We start from the raw sequence: 26,811 nt of genomic DNA on the forward strand, positions 1-26,811 counted from the left end.
CTTGCAACATAGAAAAACCAAATTACGCAAGTACGGTTATGACAACTGTGGTAAGGACACATGAAAACGACAAGAATCTAGCACTGTTAATAGAGCTTTTACGAGGGCAGTCTCAAAACTTCTGGAGTGGACGACGTATTTTAGGAACATGTCTAGCTGTGTTCGATAGCCTTGGTAACAGTTTTAATTTGCTACCATCTTGATAAGCTTTCCGATCCCAAAATGTGCAAATTGTTACATGCGCTGGCATACATTCGGCCTGAGCGCCACAAAAACGTAGAATCCGCATCGTGATTAAATGATATTCCGTCTTATCATTTAGTTTCGTTGTATTTTTTCAATTTTGCTACTGGACCACAATATATGGAGAACTAATAAGCACCAAATTAAACATGATTTGATGTTCTTTAAAAGTTTTTAAACGCAGTAGACAACACAATAGTTTATTATCTTAAAGGGACTCTCCCACCTTCAAAAAAGTTTATGAATTGACATGAAAGTGATGTCGCTCGGTTCAGAAAGAGCGAAAACGAATATCTACCAAATTTCACCGAAAAATATTCACCGTTTTTCAAGATATTAGACTTTTACTTTTGTTTACTTTTTGGGATCTCCGCTGTTCCTAGCGACTTTATTTGCAAGCAATAGTTTGGCAGTTAAAAGTGCGGCACTTGTTGCGCGCAAAGCAGCATATACCACCGCGTGCTACAAAACGTTTTAGTCAAACATTTAAAAATCGTTAGATATCTGCGCTGACGTCACACATTCAGAGGGGTATTCCTATGCATTAGCCCCTCTGAATCAAAATGCTGCAATTTTGAAATTCAATATTTCCGATTTAAGGCATTTCTCGATGTTGTGAGTGCCGAAACCGGTAATTGTGAGCCAGGGACCCCATTTTGGCTATCTCAACTCAAATCTAATGTTAAGGTGGGAGGGTCCCTTTAACAGAAACACGCTACAGTTGATATCCTTCCAAAATTCACATTAACACTTTTCTGGGATCAAAACCAAAGCAATTTGCACCCTTTACGCCGACTACGGTTTCATCTCGTTCGCTGCCACACACAAAGTTCATTTTCACGCCAGTGCCGCCATTATTCGAGGAGCTACTTGAAAAAGTCGTCGAAAAAAAGAGAAAAATTCAGATTTTTTTAGACAGCAGTTAAGAACGTCATCGACCTATAGCAGGAGCTCAAGGGCTATAGCAGCTATAGCAGAGCTATAGCAGGAGCCCAAACAGTTCACCAGGCTCGTAGTTCTGCACAGCTCCATGGAAAGAGTGAAGACCCCACTATTGGCAAAGCTCAGCCCACACAGTTTATCCAACTGAAATGGATGGTCAGCCCAGATCAACCAAATCGGATCCAAAGCCAGACTCAGAACCAGACAAATAACATAGCCACATAGCAGCCTCTTTAACAACCAAACCTCCTGGGACTTGGCCAGATTTAGGTCCCAACTGAAACCGGCACGGCTGAGCTTAGTCAGCCAGACCAGCATCTACCAAACGAGACCAGGCCCAAACCGACCCGACCAAACCAGCAAACCGAAGTCCAGCCCCTATCAGACCAGGCCAGACCCAACCGGACCCAGAACGTGTCAGTCATCCAGTCCAGTCCCTGTCTGACCAGACCAGACCAGCCCAGACCAGACCAGACAGAGCCTGACTAGACCATTTCATCAGACCCAGACCCGCCGGCTGGTCTGTCCCGTGGCCCGGCTGGCGACTGGCGGCAGGTTTAGCCATCGACCGTCCCACATCCAGCCGGTCGGTAGAGCGAACGGTCGGCCGGTCGGCAGGAAATGTAGTCGGTCGGAAGGACAGACCCAATCTTTCCAGTCTCTCAGATCAGCAGGCCTACCGAAGCAAGCCAGGGGGACGGCAAATTCACGGACGAGAGTCTAGCAAGGTAGCGGCGCTTGAAACGCCGAGATCGCCCTCTCAGAGGTCTGCACCAAAATACACCGACGTGCTGTATTGATCAGCGCGAATTCGTCGTTTGCTGGAGGATTACTAGGAATGCGAGTCTGTTTGGAGTTTGGTGTGGGACAGTGGCGCCAGTGGCAGAGTTTTGAGGAGTCGGGTCCGGAGAGAAGAGCATTTCTCACGTCGATAAACTCACCCGAGGTCGGCCGGGCGTCGGGCGCCGCGCCGCGGATCCTCTCACACTCTCACCTCGCTGGCGGCACGGCACCACTCGATCTCACCACTCTCACGGGCGCCGCTCGCCGCTCACCGGGCGCTCTCACACCACTCACCACTGCTCACTGGGACGCAGCCCGTCGGCGCTCACTTCTCACCAGACCTGGCCGCCGCTCGGCCGGTCCACAGCGATGGCCGCCACCGACCGAGCCTGCGCCGGCGCCGACGAACCGCCGAAGACGGCACCGACGATCGGTCTGACGGGAGAGCTCGGCGACACGCAGAGACATCTAGCGAGTGCGATGAGAACTAGAGATGCTCACAGCTCCCGATGGGGGCAGCACACACTGCAGATTCTATGACTGCCGGTCCTGGGTCAAAACTCAATGAATCGGAGCACTGACATAAAGGGTATGTTCCAGTCGCACTTCCTAACACCTCTAAACTCCTCCAAGATTACTTCCCTGTTCCAGCGGCAGTTCAAGCCCCTACAAAGCCAAGGAGGGCCCTGCTCCAACCTGCTCTATCTTGCTCTTGGAGGAGTTCAGAGGTGTTAGGAAGTGCGACTGGAACAGACCCTAAATGTATCAACTTGCGGGAGCAATATCGATATGTTGGAATGCGACCTATCGGTCCAAGTGAATCGAGTCACCGAGCGCAATGATAATAATGGCATGCATTACCTGCCCAGTGCCCATATCTCACATGTCTAGTTACTAACGTAGAAGTGTCAAAGTGCAAAAGTACCTAATGCAAATCTGGTAATCCGAGCCCCTTGTGGCCATGACCGTGGCTCTTTCAAATTCAGACCCTCAGTCTGACAGTCCACAGACTTCTATCGGACTCAGACGAGATAAGTGGACAACGCACTTGTGGGATAAGAAAATGATAGAGAAGGAAGGAATAGGAAAGGAAAGCCTTTCTGGTTTTCGCTAAAATTTGCAATCTCTGGTGATGTCATCTTTAGCCACCTACGGCGCACTTGAGCGCCAACAGTTAGAAGAGCGTAACAGACGTGGATTTAGTCACGAAACAGTGACGCCTCCCCTCCCCATCGGGGTAAGGTGAGCGTGTGTCACACCCAGCTCGACTCGAGCGGTGTATGCCTGAAGGTTACACCGAGCTGCAGCATGCATAACACAGGCATAGCCGTAGAAGTAGGTAAACCAGACGATTCTGTGCATGCAAGGTAGAGCCGTGAAGACTCGCACACAGCCGTCAGAACCAATCGATGGTGTTTGATTACGATCCGCACATTCAGCACAAGACAGCGACCCTGTGACAGGTCCTAATCAGAGGCGCCGTCGGCGGTATGATGCGACCCGACAGTGCATACAAAGACGCGATCGTGTGTGGACGATACAGGGCTTTAGGGGCACCAGGCCACGATGATGTCAAGACGATAAAGGGCTATAGGGGGTAGTGGGTACGAAGGCGGGAACCGGCAGACGCCCAATGTCACTGATAAAGGCGATCGGAATTAGGACCGACTGGGGCGGAAACGGTCATATCCTTTTATCGGCGTTCGGTGTATATGCATACAAAGAGATGTATGCTTACTGACTGCATGCTACTGAAAAGGTACTGCAGATGGATATTATGATCAAATACGAGAAGCATTCCACCGTGCGGACTCCATGAACTAGGGTGAGTAAAATATAGAATCTGACACAGGAACTTATCATTGAAAAAAAAAAGAATTATAAAATATCCAAAGCTTATCTACAAAATACAAATATACCAAGCCAACGGTCAGAAGTTCAATATGTCGGCGAGGAGCCCACGCAAACAGAAAGCCTCAACAGCCGAGATCTAAACCCACGCAGCAAACGCATGAACCCTGCCAGCGAATACCACCAACCAATGAAGTCGCACAATTCCTTCGTCATTTATCTACCCGACCTCTGGTCGAGCGTTCCATTCCGGATCCATGTTTGACACTATTCTCATTTCCGTGTCGAATCATTTATCGCTCGGCGCCTCCGGTAGAGACTGTCTTGGAGGGAACACGTCTGATAGAGAGAGGGGCCGAGGAAAAGAGAGGAAGAGAGGGGAGAAAAGAGAGGAGAGGAAGAGAGAGAGAGAGGGGGGAAGAGGGGGAAAGGGAAAGAGGAAGTGAGGAAGAGAGAGAAAGAGACTGAGAGCGAAAGAGTGGGAGAAAGAGACAGAACCAAACGCAGAGACGACAGAAAAAGACAGTGACAGATGAAGACAAAGACAGAGACAGAGATAGACAGACCGAGACAGAAACACAGAGAAACTGAGCCCGGCACTGAGCCCCGGAGCGCCCGTTCGTCCCCGTCGTTCCGAGTGGGTGAGCAGGGACGAGTGAGGTGAAATACCGTACCGAGAACTCGCCGGTGCGCAGCGTGCCTTCCGGAACCGGAAACAGTTCCGCCTCCGGCAGGTGGTGGGGAGGGGGAGGGGGTGTCAGTAGCACTGGGGGGAGGCGGATGTGTGCCTCAATTCTCAATTATGGCGACGCAGTTCTGGATGCTGTGGTCTATCTTTTTCAGGCTGGGTGTGAGAAAAAGGGTAGAAGCACCTCCCCACCCGACATAACGTCTATCACCACCTCCCATCGGAAACTAATGGCGCTTTAATGAATTCATGCAGCTGATGGTTCTTGAGTATGGCTCAACAGAGCTCAGGGCGTAAACATTTCAGGATTGGACATGCCATCCTTGCGCAGTCTTAGCAAAACGGGATAACAACATGAATGAAATTTCCTAAGCTAACTGTCAAATACCAATACAAAATGTCTTTATCATAAAGTAAGGAGAGCAAGACAGCAAGATTTCTAACCTACGTATGCGATCTCCCAAAATAGCATCTCTCCTCCCGACCTGACCTGAAGGCGTGTCCGCCACATCACCAGCTATCTGTTCGGAAATGTCACCTCCGACACTCCGTCGGCAATGTCACCCAATGGCGGTCCGATAGCGAGGGGGAGCTACCGGCGGCAGAGGACGTGTGGCGGACTAATGGACGCGAGAGACGCAGGACGATAGAGACGTCAGACGAACGTTAGATATCGCACAACAGATGAAGAACATTAGACGTGGGACGTCGGACATGAGACGTCACACATGAGACGTCACACATCAGACGGACGTTGGGCGTTGCACATCAGACGAAGGAAGTCTGACGTCAGTCTGTCTGTCTGTGAGTCTGTTTGTCTGGAGCATGATTGGCACTGGACCTCAGGATAGTCTCCACTGGTCCGTTCTTTCCGTTCCCGTCACCAGCCAACCGACTTTGTGCTAGAACGGAGATGGCACTAGAGCAGTGATACACGATCCAGCTGGCTGTCAGAAGCCATGAGGCGCAAACTCATAAAAGCAAAATGGTAATTAACGCCACGACCTCAGCCCTCTGGACGAGGAGACACATTACGGACTACGGTAATGTTCCTCACACACCGATTTTTGATTGATGCAGGGATGAGCCTGCACCTGTTTCAACCCCGACAGTCATTAGCTGGAGACCGATATCGGACGGAGCATTTAAATACAAACAAAGATGCGCTATGAAAAAGATATAATCCCTAGTCTCTATCCCAACTAGACCTCAGCAACAAACCAAAACTTCAGCACAAACAGAGGACATGCATCGGAGCGTCTCTTCAGGATCAGAAAATGCTCAAATAATCCCTCTTCTGCCACCAATATACCTCCTCTCAGTACCAGTTGGTCTGTTCTGCACACAGCAACGAGCTATCTGAGCACCCAGTACCAGCCGACACGCACGGACTCACAGGGCACAGCCGCAACGACAGGGCACGTGCGACTGTGGGCGGTCGTCACGTACTCAATGCTCTCTATCGATATACCAGAGAACACGGTAAAAGAGCGCAGCTATCACGTAGCCACGGCTATATACCCGGATACACCGACAGCACGTTCCAGAGACCGGATATATATGGAGTGCCAGTGCTCAGTAATGGTGAGGGTATTCAGTAGAACCGTGCACTAGACATCGGCCTTTGCTGCCCGGGGTTCGGAATGGATTTTGGAGTGAAATGACGACTAAAGTCACCACACCTGACATTGTGAGTTACCTGTAATAAAAAAAGCGGAACAAGGTTTGGGTTGAGGCTGAACTCTGTGTTATGTTATGACTCTGACTGCATGATGCGTCACGTCTGCAGATAAATTAGGCGAGTGCATCAGCACTAGGTCAGTTACAAGAGTGATATTAGCACTAGGTCACAACAAAGAGATAGTATCGGCGTATCAGTTATTCAGACAGGCTTATCGATAAGAAGAATCTAATTGCCATCGTCCACCCAACGGTATAGATGAGAAGACTATGACGGTCCGAACCATACCAACATTTTCGGTAGTAGGTAATATCTATTATCCCCGTGGTGCTGCTTCGCAAGAATACCTTTGGCATCTTGAAACTGACGTGATTAGTTCGTTAGTCTCACCAATAGGTTTCTATACTAAAATTTCATATCCCATAAAATGCACATTCGCCTAGGGTTCCTATAGACACCCATTGCTGGCAGGCTTAACAGCTTGCAATATGAGCAGGATCAAGTATCACATTACCTCAGTTAGCCCGTAACAGAAGCAACACAATCTGGTTTGACGTCAACGCCAACAAGATAACCGGGTGTTCGTGGCTAACAACAGTATCAGTGGCGGTTCCAACCCCGCAGCAGCAAACATAGCGCAGTCAACAAAAGATAATGCGGCCCTGAACTGAAGACGACTGTATAATGAACACGTGGTCGGGTGAACACCGAAACCATCCGTGTGTGTATACAATGCAATATGCATGCACGGTCGCCAGGTAAAATTCAAAATTCTGTCTCATTTTTCCTGTATAGAACCAAGATAGGAAGTGGGCGTTGGGTAATACTGCTCAGTGCTCATACTGGCTCGTCAGAGATGTTCGGGATGACAGAAAGGTCGGTTGACGGGAGGGTCAGTTGGCGTGCCGGTACCTGGCACCCAGCCGTGTGCGTGGCGGTGCCAACACCCGGCCTAGGTGCTAGGGATAGGAGCGGCGCGAGCAGATACCAAACGACAGCGCAAAGTAGCAAGAGCGGTGCCAGCAGCAGAAACCAAACAACAGAAAGCCCCCATACAGGAGGGGCGGAGGACCGCCACTAGACACACACCGACAGGCCAAACACAGAGGAAAGGGGTGGCAGCAGGCAGACATACACTGACAGACCTATCCCTTACAGTCAGGGATGCGGAGCCGGAGCCGGAGCCGGAGCCGGAGCCGGAGCCGGAGCCGCCGGAGCCGGCATATTTTGCCCGGAGCCGGAGCCGGAGCCGTGAAACAATATAGCCCGGAGCCGGAGCCGGAGCCGGAGCCGCCAAAAAAAAGGGGCGACTCCGGCTCCTTTTCTTAAGAGGAAACAATTATTTACCTAGTTCGGTTTGACAGCAGAAGGCGTAAAACAATGTGGTATTCAAAATAGCCTTGTTATACAAATACAGAAGCAACGTGTACCAATCCCATCGCGTTTTTTCTTCCACCCGTATTTAATTGATCGCATAGGGGATGTACTGAGTAGAAGCCGGAGCCGGAGCCGCCGGAGCCGGATCATTTTACTCGGAGCCGGAGCCGGAGCCGGAGCCGGAGCCGATTTTTTTCTCCGGAGCCGGAGCCGGAGCCGGAGCCGTCTGAAATTTCCACGGCTCCGCATCCCTGCTTACAGTACAGTAAATTCAGCGGTGGTAGACGCTGAGAATTGGCAGAGACGCGCTACACGTCAAATCCCCAGCTCAGACAGCAGCAGCGACGGCAACCAAACGCACGCATCGGTACAGCAGTGAAGCAGCGTATCATAGCAAATGATAAAACAATCACAATCTTCCTATACAATAACAGGCTTTGCTTTGGGATGTTTGAAAGTTAGATATATGTACTTACTCACGCATATTAATTACAGAAAGGAAAGCAGCATGGCTCGCCATTGTCATCAATAGAAAGACAAACATCAGTCATTAACAGGTGTCATTACTTCACAATGAATAAACTGACAAAAACTGGGTATATTTCAATTAAATTCAATCTAAAATGGGTTTATCCAAAACCAGGTTCTACCTTAGCTCAAGACCTATGTGATTACTCAACACACATCTTTAAGCCTGTATAAATGGCAATGCTTACATTCCAGATTGGCCGGCTCTGTATCAAAGGAGGTAACCTTTGAGAGGGTGCAGAGGCCAAAAAGAGGCACTGCTGTAGGCATTGCTTGTTGTCAAAAGTGTACTAGTCTAAAGTGTACTAATACAATGTCAGATATGTTACCTATCTACACAGTACAGCTTAGTCAAACAGATTGCCAATGAACAGGACACATCACATGACTTACTACTGATGTGGTGGCACGTGGCACTCCATGGTTGGTAGGCATTATTAACCTGATTTTATCAGCCATGTGTTTTCTCTTCCATTTCATTCTGAATCAGGATAAAAATACCAAATTTACATAAAGATGCCTGATCTAGTGAGCATCAGCTGCACAGCCATTAATCTAATGAAGATTTGCATGCTTAGGTAGGTAATTTCTTCAGAATGGTCTTTAAAGCCAAGCACCTTTGCATGTTTGAGTAAGGCTCATTGGTTTTGATAAGGCTAAGGTTCAAATGGTATGTTAAAGGCATTTCTGATCACTTCTATGTTTTCAATGTTCTGAATTGAATTATAGGTAATGCTGCTTATTAGTGGAACTGGAGAATGGAGCAAGTATCATGATAGGTAATCAATTTAGGTGAAGGTCACCTGACCCTGCCTAATCTGACCTAACCCAACCTATGTTTGGCAGGTGTAGGGTTAGGGAAGGTTAGGTTAGGTTGGAGTGAGCTGGAAGAGGTTAGGTTCAGTTAGATTAGACTGAGTGCCAGTGGTCAGATTGGGCTGGGTTAGGTAACCTCCATAATGGGATTATTATGATGTTTGCTGCACTTTTTAGCATTGTTAGTTCACTTCTTTCTAGCAGCAACATTTTTAGAATCAGATCATAGAAAACAAAGTAAGGAACAAAATTTACATTTCAAGAAACATTTAGAACCTTCTTCAAAATGGCCAGGTTTCCCTATTAAATTTATGAAGCATATAGTTTGCATGTAGGCACTCTTCAAGCCCTGTAGCTCAAAGGGTCTGTCACATACATCACATAAAGAGCATCACATTCACATAGGTCACATAAAAGGTCTGTCACACTATGCAGTTGATGGAGCACTGGACCTGGCTATAGAGTATAGCTTTTGGTCACTCAGAAGTCAGAAGTTCAATATATGACTCCTGACAGTAATGGTCTGTGGCTGATGGGGACAGAATTCGAACTGGTTGAGAAGGTAATTGGGTGGAGCAGGATAGACCAGCTATCGTATCGTGTCAGACATTGTGATATTTATTCACTTCCGATGTCAACACAAAAGCAAATATTCTAAATAGCCAGACGTTTCGGCCGCAGGGTGCCTTCGTCAGTGACAATACCAAGATTACATTAATAAATTAATCAATATCTTTTACACTTTCAAAATACACATGACCTGGACATTTTCCAGGTCTTGTGTATTTTGAAAGTGTAAAAGATATTGACCTGGACATTTTCCAGGTCTTGTGTATTTTGAAAGTGTAAAAGATATTGATTAATTTATTAATGTAATCTCGGTATTGTCACTGACGAAGGCACCCTGAGGCCGAAACGTCTGGCTATTTAGAATAGGTATTTGCTTTTGTGTTGTCATCGAAAGTGAATAAATATCAGACCAGCTATCTTTGGTTGGGAGTACTTATGTATGGGAAAATTGGGATTGCAATTTCGATTACCTAAATCACAGATAACAATAGTATTACTGTATCTGTGCCTAAACTTATTAAAAGCTGGCTCAACTCGTAATCCACCAGTCTAGAGGTAAAAATTAGAAGCCAATCAGCACTCCGCCTGGTGTGTGTAAGTACTGACCGTAAAAATGACGTCAATTTATTTGTATTGAGTCCAGGTTTTTTAAACACAAAAATTCAAAAATACAAGGACACTTACCTTAACAGAAGTATCAAAGCCCTGCCCCCTGGCTCTTGTAGATTGAGATATGAACTGCTCCAATATAGTTGTTGTCGTTGGATTAGGGCGTGTAGCCACGAGGCTCAAGCGTCCAAAAAAAAAACTTGCATATAAATATTTGAGGGATTACTCAAGCTGGAACTTGAAATTCAAACACGGCCTTAACATTGAAATAAATGGGCTTATCCGCTCATCAGCTCAAGTCCCAGGGTTTAAGAGACTTCCCATTTTTCAATGTAGCATGGCATTCATTTCAAAACTTCACTGGCGACTCGCAAAACAAATCCCAAATGTTTTCAATCCGCACATCCACAGCAGCGTCCACAGCTTGAGCCCTTGCACACCTCTCCTCCGAAGCACCAAGGCGAAGCACGGTCATAGATCTCCGAAGAGTCGTTTGTTTTGACAATCATAGTAATGGGAAAATCTCATGATAAATAGAGTCTATGAAAACAAGAAAATAAAATCTTCATTTCGTTGTATTCACACTTTATTTCACCTAAACCAACAATCTTACGTGTAGATTCAATCAACGTCTGTATTCAATAAGTCTTTACTGTTACGTTATCTTTCGGGTTTTCCGACATTTAAAAAAAAAAATCACGAAAGAGCCTCACCCTAGCTTCGAACTCCAAAGAGTCTTTTCATCACTATTGCTTGTCAAACGTCTCTACAAAAGCTGCGCGGCTGCTACAAAATTCAATGTTCGATGTACGTTCGTTGTTTTTGCAAGTCTCTCATTTTCTAGAGACATTTATTGAGGAACGTCTCTGAAATAAAAAATTGTTGTAATATGTTAAATGTAAATGTAGGTCATTAAAAGGATAAACGCACAGGATCTAATACCTATAATCTCAAATTGTGCTAGAAAATCAAGAAATGTCATAATCAGGAAAACTAGAAAAGGGGTGGGATTTTCTTTCAAACTCTCTAGTATTGTGAGCAGAATCCATCACATTCTACATATACCGAACGTGTTATACCAATTGTTTATTTGACTCAAGGCCCTAAAAATTTGACTTGACTCTTGACTCAAGTCACAGGTGCGACTCAAGTTCGGATTGCGGCGCGTCCGAGTGTTTGTTGGATGTTTCAGTTTGGTTACCTCTGATAAATATAGGGGAACTGTGGTCAGAACTTCTATTTAACTGTTAATTAAATAGCTTATAGATCATCTTAGACATGAATGGCAGGGCCCTGTTCGGTCGCTGTTTTTATATCAATATCAGCGTGCTGTCGGTTTTCCCCATATAAGGAAGTTATTGCTGGCGCTTCTTGACCTCTCATTGGTGTAACAAATAGGAGCTTCTATGATCAGAACGCAGGAGGGTATTCTGCTGTTATCTGATCATGTTACACATAGTTTTCAGCTGCTCTGAGTCATGTTAGGAACCGTAGTAGCGAATGTATTCCCAGTAAACATGCCGACGTCGGCCCGACGTCGGCCGACGTCGGGGTGACGTCGGCAACTCGGCATCGGCATGCCGACGTCGGCCCGACGTCGGTCCAACCTCGGCACGACGTCGGCTGGATGTCGGATATGCCCGCATGTTCCGACGTCCAGCCGAGGTCCAGCCGACGTCGGGCCGACGTCGGACCGAGATCAATTGCTGAGGTCCAGCCGACGTCGGGCCGACGTCGGGGCGACGTCGGACCGACATCGGCCGCTGTTTTGACCGTTAAAATAATATAAAATACATGTTTCATGTTTCATAAAGAGCTTCTGTATTCAAAATATCCTCAGGAAACTCAAATCTTCCTCCACGCCGCAACCCCCTGATCCGGACTGGACGGGAAACTTTATCCCATTCAGCGGCGTATTTAGAAAATCGCGAAGGGGGGGCCAAGGGTTTGGAGGGCGCCACCTCACCCAAGGAGGGCGCCATACGTTCGCGAGATAAAAATCCTTAACGATCGCTCAGCGGAGGGGGGGTGGGTGGGGTGGGAGGCCTTTTTTTACTGCGCCACCAGTTTTTTTGCGTACCTTGGTATAGGTTATGCTGCATTGATTTTCCATCGTGTGTATTTTGTTTTTACTCCAGGTCACAAAAGGTCAAGTCACCCGCTCAGCTTAAGTGACTATGCTTAAAACATTTTTTTTTAAGTTAGGTCACTCGACATGGCCTGATGACCTTGCTTTTAGCGACTATGGTTTACATTTTATAAAGCACGTGTAAGAGTAATGTACCAAAAGGTGTGCCCCTCCCGCTCACCCAGTTCCCTCCCCCAACAGGAAAAAACGGAAGCTCGTAGCGTAGTGGTATACTAGGGTTACCCGCGTGCTCCGCAACGCGAAGAAGGGTTATTTGTGACCCGTGGGTATTGGGTTGGTCTGTGTCGATTTGGTTGGTATCCATTTCGTTCGAATGCTTTTTGACGGCCAAAACAAAAAGATACATCGCATCGAGGTGCCCGTGTCGTATTATCATGCGTTCTACTTAAGGATGATTCGAAAACTGGCGTGAAGTCTTTTGAGGGCCATCGATGAATTTCGCTAAAAATGACAATGTAATGGTTTGGAACATTTACATTTTTAAGAATACTGTAGTTTATAATGTAAAAATGAAGATTGAGCCTTGGACAGAATTGAATGCTCTTTCCAACGGTACCATTTTCACATGCCAAACGTATCAGGTTATACAGCAAAACCCGTGTGAATAATAAAGTGGCACATCATCGACAAACACCATTTTCTCCCGTGATTTGTACCACCTTGGCGTCGATCAATTAGCTATTCACAATTTTCCCATGAGAGGCGGTACATTTCTCTTGCCCACAGGCGTTGTTTCAACTCGCTCTGTTTAACGGTCACCTAAAAATAAAATCAATTCCAAATTCCGTCAAAAACCGCATTTTTTCAACAAAAGTGCCCTCACGGGTGCACGTGGCACGTGCCTTCCTCTGCATCGTACACCATTCGACAGCCCGCTCAATTATCTACACGATGCTGTTTTCCCCGTGCCGATCGGGCTCACGGTTACCGAGATATTGCACGGGGATCGGACCCGTGTAGGGGAAATTCGGCCATTTTCGCCCGATTTTGCAAGCCGATTTATACATGTAAAGTCTATGACGCGAATTTGCACTTTTTGAGCACGCGCCACGCGCTCACTACCAATCCGATCGAGCTAAGACCCCTCAAAGGCACGTCGCGCATCCTTGATCTATAAGTTGTGCAGATTTCACCGGGCTAGGTGCAACGGTCTGGCCTGTAGTCCACGCAAAGCACGACCAAGTCGGGACCTCGGTAACGGACAGACGCACCCTCCTCAAATAGTAATATAGATGGGATTTGTCTACCGCATGTCTGAAGAAATGTCCTGGCGCGGGTTATTCTGACACGTGACGAAAAGGTTGGAAGTGATTGGCTATACCTAAGTTCCTACTAAAGAAGTGTTGTTGTGCGCGCCGAAGGCGCGCGAAATTTTTGAAAACAACCTTTTCCTCCGCCTTTTAGGCACATACATATTTTACGTGCTCACTGTTCAAAGCTCTTCTCGCTCTTTTACCAAATTTGAAGGTGTAAAAATACCTAAGGTTTGGTGGGGCCGGTGCCACACAAACTGTATAGGAAGCTTCGCCCATGGGTGACGATGTAGAAAAGTTTATTGGCGGTGGCATACACACCAGACCACCATATCGGATTGATACCGGAGCGCGAGGTGCGTAAACACAAGCGCACAACGAGAAGGCGGCAGAAACAGAAAGATAGGTGAACCGGTTATTTGGGTGAACCATAACAGGACTGTTCCTCATGAGATTGATTAGCCTCCTCGGGCTTCTCATCCAAATTACCTCGACCAGCCCTCATGGCCTTCTCACAGATGCATATTACAGTGTTGAATACCTAAATAACCAGCTTCAATCACCGAAACTGATGCCTGCTGTTGCAGCCGAACCTGTTGACAATACTTAATCGTGATCCATATAAAATAGATGTCATGATGCATGTAAAGTAAGATCAATCCGTTAAGACCAAAGACGTGTTTTATGCATGGTAGAGCGTAGACAGTTTTGGTATGCTTCATTCATTATGCTGAATGCACGTTCATTTGTGGCAGTTTTCACAGGCCACCAGCAGCCTCATACGCCGGTCCAAGGCCATGCATGCGCCGGCCTGCTTCAGCCCGCGCAACCCATGTGTTGATGATTTGTGGCGCGTTGTGTGGGCGCCTTCTCTTGTGTGACAAGTTGGTGATAAGTGTTTCCTGAAGCTGGCTTTGTCGGCTGCTATACCTAGGTTCCTATGATATACCAATAGATATCCCACTGGTGCACGGCATTGGTTTTGAAATTAATACTTTTGACTTCGACGCTCAAACGAGTGTTGAAATGTGACGCGCCACAATAGTCGCTTTTCGGCTCGGCTGCGTGCTTGTGCAGGCCTTGTGCAGGGGTAGAGATGTGCAAGGCAATTGTAATCGTAACTGTAACAGCTGTGGGGCTGCGTTCTGTGAGTTAGGAGGGCACTTAACGGGCTTGGGACATTTGAATCATTGTTTGGATGACGTCACGTCTTGGCCGGCAGAATATTTCGCTGGAACGCTCAGCAGAATATTCTGCAGTCCGCGAATCTGGCGCATTGTGGTGAAGTTTGCAGACCGTTCTTAGCACATTTTATTGGTAAAAATAAGCCTGGATAAATAAATCTTTCCCGATGCAAATGAAATATTTGTCCAAACTATTCCTTAATATTTAAAACACTATAGGCGGATTCATGTCAATTGTCTAAGATAAACCTTTTTACTTTCTGTATTGAGTCCGGCGTCAGTTCTTCATTTTAATCTGATATACACCGACATTTCAGTCGCTTTGCGTCAGGTCGCCTGTGGCGCAGTTGGTAGCGCATCGGTTTGCAATATCAAAGATATCGGGTTCGAATCCCGGCGGGTTGGCGGCGTTTTCCTCCTTGAACGCCGCCACTGGAGGGTGCTTTACCCTCCAGCTGATTTGGACACCCTACCAGCGGATATTTGTACTCGCAGAAAGCGAGTTCCCAACCCACGCAGCGCAGGTAATACGCCATGTGCGGATTGTGTACCCGCTGCGAACGGGTAGGTTGCCTTCTGTGTGTGGGTTGAGTCCCCATCCTATGCGGGTTAGGTACACAATATACTCGGGTTGACAGCCTGCGATATGCGGGTAAACGCACCCGCTGGTAGAGTGTCAAATTAGGTGGTGGGTAGGTGTACCCGCCAGCAGCGGGTTTTACTCGCTGTACGCGGGTTGAATTGTTTTCAGTGCAAATGAACAAATTACAAAGTAGATAAATCAGGAAAGACATCAATATGTGCAAGAGATTAGAGAACTGCTAAGTTGGGAAACATGCCAAAGGAGTAGATAAATTATAGGAGGGCAGCGATCAACGGAGGTCGCCAATAGGTAAAAGGGCTGCCTGCGATCGACAGGAGGTCGCTAATAGGTAGGAGAGCCCCGATCAACATCCCGAGTTTCGACAGGAGGGCACCGATAGGTAAGAGGGTGGCAAGCAGCAGGAGGGCGCCAATGGGTAGAAGGGCGGCGATCAACAGGAGGGCGCCAATAGGTAGGAGGGCCCCGATCAACAATCAACAGGAGGGTGCCACCAGGTGAGAGGGCGGCAAGGAACAGGAGAGCACCAATAGATAGGAAGATGGCGATCAACAAGAGGTCGCCAATGAGTGGAAGGGTGACGATCAAGTTCAACAGGAGGGTGGCAATGGTGAGGAGGGTGCCTTTGCCCAAGAGGATGACATTAAACAGTAGGGGACCTGTGGGGAGGGCGCCAATTTAGCAGGAAAGTGCCAGTGGGTAGGAGGGCGGCGATCAACAGGAGGGCGTCAGTGGTTAGGAGGGCGGCGATCAACACGAGGGCGCCAATAGGTAGAAGGGCCCCGATTAACATTCAACAGGAGGGACTAGGGAACCAATAGGTAAGAGGGCGCCATGCAATGGCCAGAAGGGTGGCACTCAACAAGAGGGTGCCAAAAGGGAGGAGGGCGGCCATCAAAATTTCACGAGGGCACAATTGGTGGGAGAGCGCCAATAATTATGAGGGTGCCGACCAGCAGAAGGGCACCATTGTGTAGGGCAAGGTGGCGACCTACAGGAGGGCGCCTTCGAGTGAGAGGGCGCCTGTTTACCAGAGAGCGCCAATAGGTAGGAGTAAAACGATCGAATGAGGGCGCCAGTGGGTAGGAGGGCAGCGATCAACAGGCTTACATAGGCGACTACCGCTACGCTTAGAAAGCTTTAGCCTACAAATGCGGTTGGAGGGCGCCCAAGGGAGCCCTCCAATCGTATTTGGAGTGCGTATTTGGAATGGCGCCCTCCGAGGGCGCCCTCTGTTATAGGCGACAGTAGCGGTCCCTCTTGTATTGCGTCTCGAACCAGACTGCCACACGTTCCAACTGCGTCCGCTGACCCCGGCCGTCGGCCCATGCGCCGGCGGGCAAGTAACCGCAGAGGCGGCTCCAGGGAGGCCACTCGAGGAGCACACTACCACATCTCCCCCCCCCCCCCCCGGGAAGGGGCCGCATCGGAAAGGATGGGAATCTAACTCCGCACATAAACACAAACAGATCGTGGCCGACCAACAAACAAACACGATCGTGGCCGACATAAACAACCCTTATCACATGGATAACAATAACATGCAACAGAAAATGTCTAAATCTCTTCTATCAGTCGCTGTGTTCGCTTTCTTACTCTCGACGATCGGCGTACCGGCGGCGCCTCCGCCCCCGAGCCCGCCGGCCTCCGTCGCGCCGGACGGGTACCGCTCTGCATTCCCGCGCCCGCAAGCGCAGTCCCCAGTTTGCTGCTCTGCGCAGTCGGAGACGGTTCGACGACCAGATGCCTCCTACGAAGATGACACCGGTTTCGATCCACCACCCCACCGTCGTCGAATCGCACACGGTACCTCCGGTGCGGGCACACGGCAATCACCACACCACATCTCTCCCACCGGCGGGTGCGAGGATCCTGCACTCGCACTCGAGTTCCGGCGGGGAACTCTGGGAGGTCTCGTGATTGGCTGTCGTAGCGGTCTTTGACTGTTATTGCGCTCTCGTCGTCGGTCTTCAAAACCATCTGGAGTCTGTTGTTGGTAGATGCTGCGGTGTGTCGGCAGGGTATCCCGGATAGGCCGTCCGTAGACGAGCTGGGCCGGAGATGCACCATGGCTCCCCGGCGTGTTCCAGTGCTGTAATACCTATGCCTCTGGTCCAAGCGTCTTCATCCAATCGGCACTTGCGAAGATCCCAGCACCTTCTGAGTAACTTTTTAGCTGCTTTTACTCCCGATTCAGCACGACCATTTGACTTTGGATAGTGGGGGGACGATGTGGTATGAATGACGCCCCATTTTCTAAGAAAGTCTCTGAACTGGTAGGAGGTGAATTCTGGCCCTCCATCAGTCCATAAAGCTTCTGGAACTCCAATTTGGCGGAAAATCTTAAGCAGTGCGGACATGACTCTAGCAGTGCTGGAGTGGGTACCAAGATATTCTACATGACGCTACCCAGTAAAGCCGTCAACAGCAATGAGATATTTACCTCCAGCATGACTGGCGATGTCAGCATCCAGGTGCTGGAACGGGCGCTCTGCTGGCTTACGCTGGATCAGCGTCTCCCGTTGCTGAGATGGCAGTTCACTTTGGCACCGCTCACACAGCCGCGTGATGTTGTCTATGTCGTTATCCATTCCCGGCCAGTATACTATCTGCCGGGCCCTGGACTTGGTCCTGTCCTGTCCCAGGTGTCCAGCGTGGAGTGTCTTCAACGTCTGCTTCCGGAGGACCGCAGGTATGACGACTCTGCAGCCGCAGAGCACGATCCCGTCATCTACCGACAACTGATCACGAACCGGCCAGTATCGTTTGACGGGTTCTTGCAATTCAGATTTGTTGCTGGGGAATCCGTTTTGAATTGTTTGCACCAGGAGCTGAAACTCTGGGTCCATTGCTGCAGCCTCTCGGACCTCTTGAAGGCGAACGTCTACTTGTTGGGCTCGGAGCTCGCCCCCACCAGATGGCGCTGGCTTTTCAGTAGCAGGCAGCTGCGGCTGCATAGGTGCCGCCACCTGTTCGTCGAATGGTGTAGGTGGCACTGCTGTCGTTCCTGCTGCATCTGGTTTGCTCCTATCTGTGCTGGTGCCGGCAGCGATTTGGGCGGCGGCTGGCTTCGGTGCGTAGTCGTCCCTCTGGAGACCATCTCGATGGTCGACCTCGATTTCGGCAGTCAATGGTGTAGCCGACCGTTCCGGAGCGCCAGCACCGGCATCCATAGACGGCGTGTGGGTGCTCTTCATCTGGTGCGGATAGTCTCTAGGGATGATGTTCAGTCCGCGGGTAGTGATCCAGGAGAGCAGCAGTCCTGTGACGCTGGGAAGAATGTGGATGCAGTCGTCCACTGTGACGTCACCCAGAGTGATGCGGACGGGCAGAACACCGATGGACCTGATGGTTTCTCCATTTGCCGCCTTCGGATGTTCTTCCGCCGGGAGAAGATTTTCAGGAAACTCGCCCATGTCTTCTAGAAACTGGAGACCTCCGACGCTTACATCAGCTCCGGTATCGGGTAGCGCGTTCACCGAGGCGGCTGCATACGCCTCCACACGCACCCGTACTCTTGGCGCGCTTTGTATGGACGCTGAAGCGACGATAGTTGATGCTCTGGGGTTTCCGGCTGCCGAACAGTCGTCCTGCTGAAATCGAACCTGGCCGCCGCGTCCCGGCGATGGTCGGGAACGGTCTTGAGACGCGGATCGGGGTCGACTGCGCGGAGATGTGGACATATCCCACGGCGGTGACGATTGGTTCCGATCCCGTGGCGGCGGCGACCGGCACCGGCCCCGCGACGGGGACGACGGGTACCGGCCGCGCGGCGGCGGCTGCGGCGGGTACCAGTCCCGCGGCGGCGGCGACCGGCTCCGGCCGCGCGGCGGGGACGACGGGTACCGGTCCCGCGGCGGGGACGGTGGGTACCGGCCGCGCGGCGGGGACGACGGGTACCGGTCCCGCGGCGGGGACGACGGGTACCGGCCGCGCGGCGGCTGCGGCGGGTACCGGCCGCGCGGTCCGTCACCGCTCCGTTGACGATCCGTCTTCAGCTGACACATAGCAGCGAGGTGGTGTAGTCCCTGACAGGCCCGGCACCGCTGACCGCGGGCGGGGCACACCTGATCGGACCGGTGCCTCCGCCGGCCGCACCCGGCGCAGGTCGCCGGGTCACCGCCCGCCAGGGGCGACCGCACCTGCAGCGCTGATGGCCCGTCAGAAGCGCAGACGTACAGCTCCTGTGCGTCGCGAGACGCCGCCTCCTGCGCCCTGCAAACAGTCACGGCGGCCGACAGAGACAGGTCTGGTGTTGCACACAGACACTTGACGGTCTCTGCGGACCTCAGACCCATAATAACTCTATCCCTTATCAGAGAATCGCGGCATCCATTGCAAAAATTGCAGCTGCGGGCGAGTTCTTTAAGGGACGTTAGAAAATCATCAAAGGATTCGCCCTGTGACTGTATCCTCTCGTTGAACCTCTTACGTTCAATAACCTCATTCACCTGGCCATTAGCATATTTTTCTAAAGCGTCGATTGATTTTTTCACATCGATACGGTCACGTTCACTTAACTCCAGGTTCCGCAGAACTCGGACGGTGTCGTCCGTGAGGCAGTCTCGGAGGGCAGCAATCTGGACGCGTGGCTCCGCCCGCTGCAAGCCGGACAGTAGAACATAGTCTTCCCATCGCTCCCTCCAGACGTTAAACAGTTCGCCTCGGTCACTGGCGATGTCCAGCCTGTCGGGTCGAGTGTTTCGACCAGACCACACCGGGCCAGCCCCGGCCGCCGGGGCCACGACGACATCACTCCGCGGAACGTCCACACTCTCACTGTTCAGAGACATCACTCCGCTCTGTCACCGTAACACCAACTACTTCTGTTCCACCCCGCGGTTAAAAACACCCTGCCGGCTGCGCCATGTTATAGGCGACAGTAGCGGTCCCTCTTGTATTGCGTCTCGAACCAGACTGCCACACGTTCCAACTGCGTCCGCTGACCCCGGCCGTCGGCCCATGCGCCGGCGGGCAAGTAACCGCAGAGGCGGCTCCAGGGAGGCCACTCGAGGAGCACACTACCACACCCTCCAACCGTATTTTCCCTGCAAACACATTCGCGATTGGGCGCCCTCCAGTCGCGATTGTTTTTCGATTCGATTCTATTACAATTGCATTTGCGATTGGAGGGCGCCTTCGGCGCCCTCCAATCGCAAAGGGCGCCTTCGGCGCCCAAGGGGGGGCCATGGCCCAGTGGCCCCCCCCCTGCCTACGCCCCTGATCCTATTTGGGATTGCCCGTAAGCCGAGCTCGCCCGTAGCCGGGTGCGGTGAGTGCTTGGGGGCTGCTCGGCCTATCCTTTGGTCAGGCTCAGCCCCGGCAACTCACCAGGGCCGGGCCCAGTTCATATAGAAAGGCCAGTCGGCAAGTGTCACTTTGCCAAAGTGCCACTTATCAAAGGGACACTTTGGGAAACGTTGGTGCAGGTGTGTAAGAGTGGCTATATGAATCCATTGTGGGGTCGCCCTTTCCAATAAGTGTCACGTAACAGCAATGGGACCAGGGACTCTATATGAACTGGACCCAGGGTGCTCGCCGAGAAGACCAATGTCTGTATCCTATGAAACTTCCGGCTCTGAAATGGTCTTGTCAGACCAAAAGGTCATAACAGAACAAAACAAACCAAATCTAGCTGGCTGCGTGGTGTAGTGGTTAGCGCAATAACCTCGCGTTGGAATGACACTGGGTTCGAATCCCATCGCCGGCTGATGCTTTTGGCGTGTTGTCCCAGTAAACATGCCGACGTCGGCGACTGGGGGGCTCGAATCCCGCCGCCGGTTGATATTTTTGGCGCGTTGTCCCAATAAACATGCCGACGTCGGCCCCGTCGGTCCAACGACGAACGATCTCGTCAACCTCGGCAAACGATCTCGGCCCGACGTCGGCTCGAAGTCGGCTGGACTTCGGCTGGACGTCGGAACATGCGGGCATATCCGACGTGCAGCCGATGTCGGGCCGAGGTTGAACCGACGTTGGGCCGACGTCGGGCCGAGCCTCGGCCCGACGTCGGGCCGACGTCGTCATGTTTACTGGGTTATGTACATCATGAATGACCCAGGCAACACCTGTGGTCACCACTGTCACCAGACACCAATAGTGAATAGGTAGAGGCTGTCTAAACCACAAGCCACCTCGGCTCCCCAGACTAGAAAAAAATATGGGTATCGGTAACCCTGGCGTCACCGGTAGCGTTTTCGTTCAAAGTTAAGGTTTCCTGTATTAGGCCGCCGTGCCAAGCCGAAGCATGCTGTGACGTCACTGGGTAAGAGAAGATAACTTATCACGCTTTCAGTATCGACTGAGACTCAGATAGACTCAGACCGACTCAGGCAGACTCAAATTGACTCGACTGACTCAAACCGATTCAGATCGACTCAGTCCGACTCAGAATGACTCAAATTGACTCAGACCGACTCAACCGACTTAAATCGATTCTGATCGACTCAAACTGACTCGACCGACTCAAACTGATTCAGATCGAATCAGACCGACTCAAACTAAGTCAGACCGACTCAACCGACTCAAATCGATTCCGATCGACTCAGACAGACTCAGAACGTCTCGGACAGACTCAGAACGACTCAGACAGACTCAGGCAGACTCAGACCGATTCAGATCGACTCAGACCGACTCAGATAAACTCAGAACGACTCAAACTGACTTAGAACGACTCAACCGACTAAAATCGTTCCGATCGACTCAGACAGACTCAGAACGACTCAGAGAGACTCAGGCAGACTCAAACCAACTCAGGCAGACTCAAACCGACGCAGGCAGACTCAGACCGATTCAGATCGACTCAGACCGACTCAGATAGGCTCAGAACGACTCAAACTGACTCAGACCCAGTAAACATGCCGACGTCGGCCCGACGTCGGCCGACGTCGGGGTGACGTCGGCAACTCGGCATCGGCATGCCGACGTCGGCCCGACGTCGGTCCAACCTCGGCACGACGTCGGCTGGATGTCGGATATGCCCGCATGTTCCGACGTCTAGCCGAGGTCCAGCCGACGTCGGGCCGACGTCGGACCGAGATCAATTGCTGAGGTCCAGCCGACGTCGGGCCGACGTCGGGGCGACGTCGGACCGACATCGGCCGCTGTTTTGACCGTTAAAATAATATAAAATACATGTTTCATGTTTCATAAAGAGCTTCTGTATTCAAAATATCCTCAGGAAACTCAAATCTTCCTCCACGCCGCAACCCCCTGATCCGGACTGGACGGGAAACTTTATCCCATTTGGGATTGCCCGTAAGCCGAGCTCGCCCGTAGCCGGGTGCGGTGAGTGCTTGGGGGCTGCTCGGCCTATCCTTTGGTCAGGCTCAGCCCCGGCAACTCACCAAGGCCGGGCCCAGTTCATATAGAAAGGCCAGTCAGCAAGTGTCACTTTGCCAAAGTGCCACTTATCAAAGGGACACTTTGGGAAACGTTGGTGCAGGTGTGTAAGTCTAAGAGTGGCTATATGAATCCATTGTGGGGTCGCCCTTCCCAACAAGTGTCACGTAACAGCAATGGGACCAGGGACTCTATATGAACTGGACCCAGGGTGCTCGCCAAGAAGACCAATGTCTCCATCCTATCATCCTTCCGGCTCTGAAATGGTCTTGTCAGACCGAAAGGGCATAACCCAACAAAACAAACGCAGTTCGTTATCTGCCTGCGTGGTGTAGTGGTTAGCGCACTGACCTCGCGTTCAAATGACACGGGGTTCGAATCCCATCGCCGGCTGATGCTTTTGGCGTGTTGTCCCAGTAAACATGCCGACGTCGGCGACTGGGGGGCTCGAATCCCGCCGCCGGTTGATATTTTTGGCGCGTTGTCCCAATAAACATGCCGACGTCGGCCCCGTCGGTCCAACGACGAACGATCTCGTCAACCTCGGCAAACGACCTCGGCCCGACGTCGGCTCGACGTCGGCTGGACTTCGGCTGGACGTCGGAACATGCGGGCATATCCGACGTCCAGCCGATGTCGGGCCGAGGTTGAACCGACGTTGGGCCGACGTCGGGCCGAGCCTCGGCCCGACGTCGGGCCGACGTCGGCATGTTTACTGGGGACCGACTCAACCGACCTAAATTGATTCTGATCGACTCAGACAGACTCAGACAGACTCAGACAGACTCAGACAGACTCATGCAGACTCAAACCGACTCAGCACACTCAAACTGACTCGACCGACTCAAACTGATTTGGGTCTGATGATTCAGGTCACCGCTGGGTCTGAGTCGGTCTAAATCGGTTTGAGTCGGTTGAGTCGGTTAGAGTCTGACTGAGTCTGTTTGAGTCTGAGTCGTTCTGAGTCTGTCTGAGTCGATCGGAATCGATTTGAGTCGGTTGATTCGGTCTGAGTCAGGTTGAGTCGTTCTGAGTCTAGCTGAGTCGGATTGAGTCGATATGAATCGGTTTGAGTCGGTCGAGTCAGTTTGCGTGTGCCTGAGTCGGTTTGAGTCTGCCTGAGTCGTTCCGAGTCTGTCTGAGTCGATCGGAATCGATTTGAGTCTATCTGAGTCGATCTGAATCGGTTTGAGTCGGTCGAGTCAGTGAGAGTCTGCCTGAGTCGGTTTGAGTCGTTCTGAGTCTGTCTGAGTCGATCGGAATCGATTTGAGCTAGTTGAGTCGGTCTGAGTCATTTTAAGTCGTTCTGAGTCTATCTGAGTCTATCTGAGTCGACCTGAATCGGTTTGAGTTGGTCGAGTCAGTTTGAGTCTGCCTGAGTCGGTTTGAATAGTTCTGAGTCAAACTGAGTCGATCGGAATCGATTTGAGTCGGTTGAGTCGGTCTGATTCAGTTTGAGTCGTTCTGAGCCTATCTGAGTCGGCCTGAATCGATCTGAATCGGTCTGAGTCTGCCTGAGTCGGTTTGAGTCTGCCTGAATCGGTTTGAGTCGTTCTGAGTCTGTCTGAGTCGATCGGAATCGATTTGAGTCGCTTGAGTCGGTCTGAGTTAGTTTGAGTCAGTCTGAGTCGATCTGAATCGGTTTGAGTTGGTCGAGTCAGTTTGAGTCTGCCTGAGTCGGTTTGAATAGTTCTGAGTCTTACTGAGTCGATCGGAATCGATTTGAGTCAGTTGAGTCGGTCTGAGTCAGTTTGAGTCGTTCCGAGTCTATCTGAGTCGGCCTGAATCGATCTGAATCGGTCTGAGTCTGCCTGAGTCGGTTTGAGTCTGCCTGAATCGGTTTGAGTCGTTCTGAGTCTGTCTGAGTCGATCGGAATCGATTTGAGTCGGTTGAGTCGGTCTGAGTGAGTTTGAGTCGCTCTGAGTCGGTCGATACTGATAACCGTGGTACGTTATCATCTCTTACCCAGTGACGTCACAGCATGCTTCAGCTTGGCACGGCGGCCTAATACAGGAAACCTTAGCCTTACACGAAAACACTACCGGTGACGCCAGGGTTACCGATACCGAAGGTTTAAGATGAGCTGTCCCTGCAATGGTTGTTTTGTGCTCAAACCCCTCGTGAGCAGCCCTGAGTCTACTCAGTGGGGGATCGGCCACCCAGGCATCCACCCTTGACATGGAGATAGGTATTGTAAAATGTAAACATTGCTGAACATCCGCCATGCACTCTGAAGTAATCCTGCAGTGGGTTGCTGCCCACCGCGGGATGGAGGGGAATTAGGGGAAACAAGTGGCTGCCCCCTGAACCAGGACGCAGTGCCCCTGGACACCTGAGGGCCGTTCACGGGCCTTGTGTGTGGTAGGACCGTACAGGCTCCAAGCTCCGCCCACTGCGTCCCTATGTCATCCTTCCGTCACCGCACACAGCTGTGTGACGTCATACCGACCTACCATATACTGCCTTGGACCTACCCGTCCCATCCCCTACCCTCACGCCTGCTGCACACGCCGCACACACTGCACTCAGCAGTTTTTGGTGCCCGTGAACAGCCCTCCGATCACTGACCCTGGTGGTTCATTGTGCGGCTTGGCTTCAGTGGCGCGACAAACTGCCCTGTCCCCTCAGTCACTATGGCAACCTTCGTTTGGGAGCGCTCGGCCGCTCGGAAAGGACCGAGAAGCTACCATTTTGATGCACCAGATGAGAGCGGGCCACTGGGGCCGCTCGCTCCAGTACCTGCACCGGAGCGGAGAGGGAGACTGTAACGCCGGGCGCCGCTGAAAATCTGAATTTTTATTCTTGTTTTATTCGGCCGGTGCCCTTCGAAATGGGCGGTAACGCTTGATCCGTTTCTAGTGGCATGCCCTAATGGTAGACTACGGAGTAGAAGGGATGGGACTACCCAACAAAGAAAGACTGCATGTTCGCATGTCAATCGGCCCAGCGGTTGCTGAGTTATAAACCTTTCAAAAGTGTTTATAGGCCGGGCCGGGCCGCTCATACTGAGTTTTTTTTCTTCGTTATATTGAAAATACTTTGCTTCGCTCGCCTGCTCGTACTATAGTAGGTATAGGGGAAGCCGGGGGAAGCCCGGGCGCGGGGGAAGCCCGGCCACCACGTTTCCGGCTAAATTATTCACAATAAAATGCTCAACTGTTTGTCCTTTCAGCGTGGCAGCTAAGGTAACGCCAGCAAAAAAGTTAAGGCTGACAAAAATTGCATATTGTTAAAGTTATAGAGCAAAAATGATATTTTAAGGGTTTTTAGCTAAAAAGTGAGATATGTTGCACTGTTAATGTTATACCATACAGTACAAATACTTATACGAATGTTATGTAAGGACCGTTTAAGTGTTTGTAGTGAGGGGTGAAGAGGCAGGCTGGCTTAAGTATGACATTTTTTTCGAACATCGCTGTTCTAAAATAAAAATTAGCACATTGGGGTAACCCCGGGCGAGTGGCCAAGCTTACCCCCAACCGAGAGCAATGCCACTTAACCACTGTTTTCCATGAGATCATAGGTACTGAGCAGGTTTGGTTTACACCTAGATCAAAGATAAATTTCGAAAATAAACATGTTATCATAGACAAAGCCAGTCATGTCACTTAAGGTCAACTAGGGTCAAACTACGTTTTTGCAGATAACGCGACAGACAATGAAGCTAGAGCTTCAAAAATGGTGTCGCTGTGTTCTTCTTCATCAGCCGAGTCGAATGATATGCAATATGATGCATTAAGGTAACAAGAAAAATAAATTTTAAGGAATTTTGAAATACACATTTTTTGTCAATTTTGCATCACGATTTTCATCGACCTGTACTGTATATGTGGTAGACGCTAGCTAAAATACCAGTAGTGACATAAACTCTAATATGTCCAGAGCTAATCAGTGCCTTAATGTTTCACTTTCCGTTAATATTTGGAAGACACATAATGGTTTCATCAACTCGTTGTAAAGCGCTGGGGAGGTGGCCGGCGTTACCCCTATGCCGGGCTTACCCCAGAAAAATCAACACTTTTAAAACTCGATTTTCTCAAACTTATACTTATTCCACGAAACCGAATTTTTGGGAAGACACGACCAATGAACTTAGCTAGCTAACAGGATATCAACATTTTATACAGCACGTATGGTATGTAATAAAAATGAAAAAGAGCTTACTATGCCGGGCTTCCCCCGGCTTCCCCTATT

At 50.5% G+C, this 26,811-nt stretch overlaps 2 protein-coding genes across 11 annotated transcripts in view; one reads left to right on the forward strand and one right to left on the reverse strand.

The window, feature by feature from the left end:
- The window catches only part of LOC122391536 (inactive rhomboid protein 2-like), a 117,040-nt gene extending 106,479 nt beyond the window's left edge, over positions 1 to 10,561 (reverse strand). For 2 of the 4 annotated variants that reach the window (XM_043385570.1, XM_043385569.1), the window contains exon 1: positions 10,164 to 10,557. The gene's annotated coding sequence lies outside the window, so the exon portion shown is untranslated. Of the gene's footprint in view, positions 1 to 10,163 lie in introns of all 4 variants that reach the window. The other 2 variants (XM_043385572.1, XM_043385571.1) reach the window with 2 other exon arrangements.
- Positions 10,562 to 11,129: 568 nt separating this feature from the next.
- Positions 11,130 to 26,811, forward strand: part of LOC122391525 (mitotic spindle assembly checkpoint protein MAD1-like) — a 30,747-nt gene continuing 15,065 nt past the window's right edge. Inside the window, exon 1 of one of the 7 annotated variants that reach the window (XM_043385539.1) lies at positions 11,130 to 11,227. The gene's annotated coding sequence lies outside the window, so the exon portion shown is untranslated. Of the gene's footprint in view, positions 11,263 to 24,642; positions 24,818 to 26,811 lie in introns of those variants that run through there. The other 6 variants (XM_043385534.1, XM_043385535.1, XM_043385537.1 and 3 more) reach the window with 6 other exon arrangements.

The sequence above is a fragment of the Amphibalanus amphitrite genome, unplaced genomic scaffold, assembly GCF_019059575.1.
Source record: "Amphibalanus amphitrite isolate SeventyFive unplaced genomic scaffold, NRLGWU_Aamphi_draft 000443F_arrow, whole genome shotgun sequence".
In the NCBI taxonomy this organism is placed as follows: Eukaryota; Metazoa; Arthropoda; class Thecostraca; order Balanomorpha; family Balanidae; genus Amphibalanus; species Amphibalanus amphitrite.